The sequence below is a fragment of the Strix uralensis genome, chromosome 5 (assembly GCF_047716275.1).
Source record: "Strix uralensis isolate ZFMK-TIS-50842 chromosome 5, bStrUra1, whole genome shotgun sequence".
Taxonomy (NCBI): Eukaryota; Metazoa; Chordata; class Aves; order Strigiformes; family Strigidae; genus Strix; species Strix uralensis.
The window spans coordinates 25,044,021-25,051,865 of record NC_133976.1 but is presented as its reverse complement, the minus strand read 5'-3'; positions in this window follow the sequence as shown (position 1 = coordinate 25,051,865).

The following is a 7,845-nucleotide window of genomic DNA, read 5'->3' as shown; positions in this document are numbered from 1 at the left end:
CAAAGTTCCCTGTAACATTCTGTGAGTATCATTCAAGGTTATTAGGCTCTGATTTGCCTGAAGAGTTGGAAAATAGCTTAGTCTTCATGGCCATTAACTCAGTTACTTTCAGACGTACTGCAAATTTTACGACAGAGGTCTGAACAGTCACTATACCAATTTTATGTGAATGCAGCAGGTAGCCAAGATACTAACTGGATAGATTGGAACTGAACTTTCAACTTAGTTCTGATGCCATGATAGAGGGAAAAAAAAAAACCCAGATTTTACTGTAGATACTTAGAATTCATTAAGAGAGGAATGGAGAAAAGACCAGTATTGTTTAAGTATGGAATAAACATTGTAGGTTTCAGGAAGATTTTAATGTTCTCAAGTCCTGATCACCTATTTTTGATAACAATGCCTGCAATGAATTTTTAGTGGGTTTTTTATATCTTATGTTTCTAGAGTTTAAAATCCTTGAAAAATTCTAATAATTCTGTAATCATATTGCATGCAAGTGTGAACAACTGGCTGCTACACTGAAAAATTCCTCGCAAGGCTACAAAGACCAGCCTTGGACAAGTTTCTTAGTATTGGCTTGTGTGGTCTTGGATGAGTTCTGCAGTGCAGAAGCAAGATCAAGTGTGAGGCTGAAGTTTAACTTATTCTAGTGTTACTGGCTGCAGTGTACAGAAATTCAAAGTTTGGTTTTGCTCAAGGAAGAAATAAATGAGCCTAAACCTGATTTTTTTTCATCTGAGCAACTGGAAAAAAAAAAAAAAAGGGCCCATATTTTTAATCATAGTCATTAATCTTGAGTGGTGCAATGTCTAGGTAACTATGTTGAGGCTTTATGAGTTAAAATTTCTGAATTAGCCTTACATTGGCTAAGGCAGTGTAAGGAGCTTTTAATGCCTCTGGAGACAAATATGTGGCACCAGAAGCTGGAAGGAGTTTTCAAAATTACTTTGGTTCTCATATTTCTACACTGGTTTGGAGTGAAAACGTGAGCAGCCTTTAAAGGTTTTATCTAGCAAACAATCCTGCAATGTGTCTCATCTCTTGAATTATAATGTTGTCTGACATATCTGCAGCCAAAAATTATTACATATTATGTATCAACCAAACTAAAGAAAATAATTCTAAGTCAAAGAGACATTTGAATACTGCAGAATTCAAAGAATACAATCCTGAAAGGGTCCTCTGGAGATCATCTAATTATCCCTTGCTTTTCAAAGTTAGGATTAATTATACCTATGTCTTCCCTGAAAGATTTCCCAACTCTCCTAGACACAGTTTTCTACTCTATATCTGCTCTTACTACTACAAAGTTTTCTAATATTCAATTTAAGTCTTTGTTAATGAGATTCATTAGTCCTTGTCCAACCCCTAGTGGACATGGAGAATGTAAGCATTCCTTCAACCCTTTTAATCCTTTTCCCATTTCATGCCTATAAAAATCTATTTTCCTAATAATCTCCTTTAAAGAAATGTCCTTCTTTCTTTCAGTCCTACCATGCTGTATTTCCTAGGTTTCTATTGATTTCTGTGTTCTGCTGCATCTTTAGTATTCTACTCAGTTGATTTCTTTTACCTCAGTATAAATTTTTGCATATGTCTCTACCAGGTTGAATCCAACTTTTTCCTGTAATTCCTTCAATATGAATTTTTTTTTTTTCATCCCAGGCCATACTTCTGGCAGATCTGTAGGCCATCCATGTAATAGGCCGTGCTAAGCAAAAAAAAACCACCTGTCTAAAGATAGAGATAAGACTCTAGTAGGATTTTGAAGAGGTTGTGCATGCTGAGCTGGCACATAATTTTAGTGCACATCAACACACACACATATAAATATGTACAACTTTCTGCAGTTTTACCTGTGAGGCACATGTGTACATGTCACACTAATGAAGAGTCACATTGCTACATGCCTCTAGCAAACAAAAGTTACCATTTGGGGGCTTTTTTACATCTTTTTTTACACTAGTATGTTTTCCTGATAATTTTTCTGTACCCTCTTGGTAACAAATTACTTCAGCATAATCTTTCTGCTCATATCTAACCACTATGGAAATATTTACAAGCAAGAAGCAGCTGTTTTATGCCAAAGGAAAGATAAAAATGAATAATCTCGTCATTCAAATGAGTGACATGTTTTGGATTCATGGCAATTACTCTGGCCCAAAGATGGTGACACAGACTGAGTCTACAAAAAGTAAATCAGTAGCTCTGGACAAGTTCTTATAAAATGGCCATGAGCAAGACTCAGCTTTCTCCCTCTGCTATGGATAGATGCTATATGCTTTAGGATTAATCACATAAACACTTCCTCCTGTGTGAAGGTGCAGCAGGCATTTAGAGCGGGATCAGAGGAATATGTATATTAATTGACTCTCAACCTATTCCTGAGATACCTGGCAGTGCTTTATAGATAATTACACATTATAAAGCTGCTTGAAGTGGCAAATAAAAGATGATCTACTAAATATGGTTGCAAAATGGTTGTGTATCCTGTGGTAACTGGAAGTGATTGACTTCTTTGAAAATTGATTTTGAAAATCAATTATTATTTCTCTCAGATTTCCTTAAATAATAAGTATGATAAAATCGCCATTTAAGAAATAGGAGACTAACTAGTATCTAATTCATTATTAGGTTTCTCTTTTATCTGGGAGCATGTGAATTCAGAAGTAATATATCAGGAGAGAAAGAGATGCTTCTTAACATTTTTTCATTGCTGATATAATACTCAGAGTGGAATTCCTACATTTGCAGGATCTCCCCAGCTTGCAAGAGCTTTCCCCTTTTTCATTAAACTAATAGTTTCCTTTATGTTCAGAGAAACACCTGTCCTAGATGATTTACTGTTTGCTCAACATAGAAGCAAGAAAAAAGCAAAAACCCCCCACCATCTAAAGCAATCCTACATAAAAAATTGCATTTTTTAAATCTCTGTCTTGCTCTCACATTCTATTTGTTTCATAATGAACTGATCACAGGTGGTTTTGTTAGCAAGTTCAAATACTTGTAGTTGGGGTCTGAAAGATAGAATCAGAAATAAATAATTCACTTTCTTTTATATGGGTGTTCCAGAAGTTCATATATCATCTTTATATAGACAGTTTCCAAGTAGAGTCAAGCACAGAAGTAAGTGTAATGGTTCTCAAATGACTAGTTGAAGAGTATAAAAAAATACCCTCCAGAAATTCTATTCCTATATTGCAAAGAATTAAACTGTTGAAAATCAAATGTACTTTAGATATGAAATTGTCATGGAAATTGTCATTTCCCAAAGCTATTCCTTTAGGGCCTAAAAATATTGGGTAATGCCATGTTGAAACATAGTGTAATTTTTATAATGTACAACAACATTTTAAGACTATGTGAGATAAATAACCCATGAATACTGACGCTGCTGCCCAGAATCATGATTTCACTTGCCATGGGTCTTCCTGAATTTATTTTGGCACTGGTCTTTATGACTCCAAGTAGTTCTTTTTATGTCTTTAATATGTAGATTGCTAGCCTGGGAAGACACTTACCTTTTCTATGCTGCTTTGCAATCCAAATTAACTGCTACCTCTGCAGCTTTCAGAAGATATTTAAATTCGTTTCACAAGCAGGTGAAGCAGTTCAGAGGCAGTTTATAATGCAGATTTTCCTTGAGGCCACATTCCAGCTGTGTTAGGTGTTGAAACTCACTGGTATGGGAGCTAGCTGGTAAGCAACTGCCTACCCCAGCTACTGTGCAAAGTATTGACTTTTTTTGGTTTTAATTCAAATTCAGGTAGTCACCTTCACACAGAATGTTTATGACCTACTTTAATTAGCACTTTTCTCTGTAGGCTTAATAAATTGGACTCATTTTTTGAAGGTAACAGATAGTAGGATCTGTTTCTTCAAGAATTCTAATAAACTGAGGTTCCTATTTATTTAAATAATGAATTTTTTCAAAGATATTTTAGAAGTCCATAAAGACTTTGTTCAAGTGGATTTACAGTTATTTGTATTATTGTTCTTAATATGGAAATCACAAGCAAAATTCCCCGGGTCTCATTCCCCTATCACTCTGGCAGAAACAAATAAGGAATACACTCTGATAGCTTGTACAAGATGGACAGGCTATTTCTAGATAGATCTAGTTAGAAATAGATACTAATCTATTTCTGATTTCTGCAGAATTGATATGTAAGCCAGCAACAGGTAAATAAAAAAAAAAACCTGAGAGAACCCTCCGGAGCCCTTGAATTTCTTGTAAAATGGCAAAGATTGATCGTAACCTTCAAGTACCTACATTTTAGAACTTCCTTCCAGTGTACAAATAGTTATGGCAAAGCTGTAATGATTTTTTACTCTTGTTGACTTAACAAGCGGTGTGGGGGGAAGAAAAAAGCAAACTCAGCAGAGAAGTTTTGAATGCTCAGGAGAAAGAGCTAATTTAATTGCATGAAGGTCTCAGAAGAAAATCCTTGAGATCAAAGTCCAAATCAAGTTCAAAACATGCAGAGGTGAGGAGAACAAAAACCTATCAATCAAATGCATTGTAAAGTATTGTTGGATGGGAACTGTTTGATAAAACTATTTTTTTGACAGAAAATGCCAATTGGTTTTAAAAAAGGGAAAAGAAAAAAAAAAAGGAAAAGCAGAGGAACAAACAGAAACTAGCAGGGAATATAGGCTTCTCAAATAAATTCAAGTAAGTCCACTTTGACTAGTCAAGTACTGTTTTTCATAGTTGGAAACGTGTACCTGCAGCAGAAGAGGCACTGCATGCCTGCTCCTGGCTGCTGCAGTCCAGGGCCTGCTGTGTGGGGTAAGATCGAACTGAAGGTGGTTTTGGCCAAGGAGTGCTGCCCACAGCTGTGTCACCTGTCTCCACTGCACAGGTAGAGAGCTTCCAGCTCAGAGACAGGAGGGCAGGAGGTGACTGTAAGACCTTCAGTCACCCCAGCCAGAGCTGTGAAAGCTTATTTCCAGGAACCCTCCTTCCTCCTCTCCTGCTCCCTTGTCTGCCTGCTTTTACACACGTACGCAACCTGTCGCAAAGCAACAGCCAGGAAACAAAGCCTCCTCCCTCATGAGCCTTGCATGTTGTTGCTTGGGGCAGTGATGTGTCTCTGTGTTTGGGGTGAAGCTCAAGATTATTTACTAAAGATCGTTTATTCTTTAGTATCGTTAGTATTTTTAGATCGTTAGTATTATATGTCATATTTTCTACCCCATACTATTCTCAGTGACTATGGTTAATAAAAATAATAGTATTTTCAAAAATACTAATTGGGTGGAGAACATTAGCATGGATTTTGCATGTCTACCACATGAATAATGTTCAGGTGGATTATATTTCCATAACAGAAAAGAAAGCTTCTGGCTCATAAGACACATTCTGGCACAAAAAAGTGAAGTCTGGCAGCTGAGAACAAGAAGCGGGATTTGCTGAGATCCAGTGGTCCTGGTATCCTAAAAGGCAAGAATTTAGGAGTACAGGGAAGACTGGTAAGTGCTCCTTGTACTCTCCAGTATTTACAATGGTGAGGATGCAGGGTGGTTTAGTTCCTTTCTATGCTGCTGTGGCGAGGATGTGTGCTTCGAACCTGTCCCTGTGGAAAGGATCCTTTTCTAGACATCCACATCAGTGCACATGCATAGGCCAGTGGACTTACTCTTGCTAAAGGCACAATCCCAAATGTCCACTAGATTAATGAATGTAGGCTCATTGGTATAAATTTTCATAGATGCACCAGAGCTACCTGCACTGTATGGATTTTCACTGGTGAGAATCTGGGACTAGATAAGCTTCAGAAGCATCCTGTGCTATTGCTGTTGGTTTAAGCTGGAGTTTAGTTTCCCAAATCTTTTTGTACTTGGTCTGGGTGAGGGAAGGGTGTCTCTCCTTTATTAAAGCTGCTGCTTTCAATGTGTACACATGACACGCCAGAATATATCTTTCTTGACATAAAGCCATTTCGCTCAGATTGCTTTTAGCTTTCACATTTGAAGATATAACTTGAAAGTGCTTTGGCATAGATTGACATAAAAGACAATGAGACATGAAAGGCAATCAGGTAAATAAGAAAATTCTTATGTACTAATTTTTGCAGTGCCTATTGTCATGCAGCTTGGCAAGGGATTCAAAAGATTTAAATGTAAATTAGATCTGTCATTCTCAAAACTAAAATGAGTTAGTTATTCAAAATGGTAGGGGAAAAAAAAAAAAGTCAAAAGAGCCTTCTATGTTGCCTTTAAAAGCTTAGATCTGAGTCCTGAAAGGCACTGAGTGCAAGCCACATTGTAGGAAGCTTCCCAGGGGAGAGCTATGCTGCCCATCGTAGGGTTTCTTTAGCTTTCACGGAGGAGCACAAGGCAGAGGTAGCCTTGCATAAGCAAACGTGCCAGAACAGGAAAAATCATAACAGCAGGAGTGTGGTGTTGTGTCCAAACGAAAAGCTCTGCAGAGACAGCAACAGCATAGCTGCTCTGCAGAACTGAGTGTGGGACTGAAACCTGCCTGTTTGATCCATGTGGGCTTTTAGGCTTAGAAGGTGCAGTGCAGAACTATCCACAGAGACCAGCTCGGGCCCTAAAAGTAGTCCAGGCGAACTAAAAATGTTCTGTGCTGAATAAATACGCTGCAATTTTTCATGCTTTATCACTTTCAAGATCCAGGCTGGTGTCTCTGCATTTCATTGTACCGTGCTGGTAAACTGCCTTATTTGGAAATAAGAGGAAACTCGGCTCCATTACATGATACAGACATACCCACTGAGAAGTCAAGTGCCACAGTGGACAGTGGTAGTTTTCAGAGTGACTTGAACTGCTCTAGTACAATACAGGACTCTGGTGCATTCAGGAAATACTTTCACCTAGAAAGTTTATGAACATATAGGATGGAAAATATTCTCTCAAGTTAAATGACAGTATCCTCCCAAGTTCCCCGGGTCTGTTACACGCTTAACCTGAATCCTGAGGGCAGGCATGGGAGTGCACTGATTTCCACATCTCTTCCCCAGTGCCCTGGTTTCTACTGTAGGGAAACCTGGTGACAAAGACCAGAATGAAACCATGTGAATTCAGGTCAGATCCCTGCCACAGATGCTCAGAGAGCAAGATTTGAGGATGTCCATAGCACATACTTGTTGATCTAGGATCTCAGTCCTAGAAAAAGTAAGACTTATAGCTTCACTCGCACCTAGAATAGCTCCTTCAAGCAAAAGAGGACACAGGTGATAGTTGCTTATGATGGTCCACCTCTGTGGGTAGCTGAATCCTGTACCAGATGGAGGGGCTGGGTGGAGTTAAGCCACAGTTCTCCAAAAAGCAGTTTGAATTCTTTAGGCTGGAGCTGACAAAGTACTGTGGAATATATGTAGAAAATCTTGACTGAAGAGAATGAAGCAAGTCGTGACAAAGGCACATGACAAAGTCATGTCTAAATGGGGAAAGCAATTCCCAGATGCACACAGGGCATGCCAAACATACATGGTGCTAACCAAAACTATCAGTGCGGCCTGAGCTCCCATAGCTTACCTGCAAGGGATATTGTGGCTACCAGTGAGGGCAGTGCACACCAACATCAAGAATCCTGGGAGTGAGGGGAGTCAGCCCCCTATTGTGAAGGGCTGAAGGAACAGAGCATCCTGAGGGATGTAAATTGGAGGACAGGCTCTGTCCCATAGACATGGTGGGTGAGTGTACTATAGACTAGGTCCTTCTGCCTAGGCGATGTGGAGGTTAAGATGGGCACTTCGGAGAAATGAAGGTTGGAGGTGGGGGTGTCCCGAACTCTGCTGGAATTGAGGAAGAGAAAAAGAACTCTTTTCTCTTGGGCTTAGAGAAGGGGATATGGTGTGTGCAGGGTAGGAT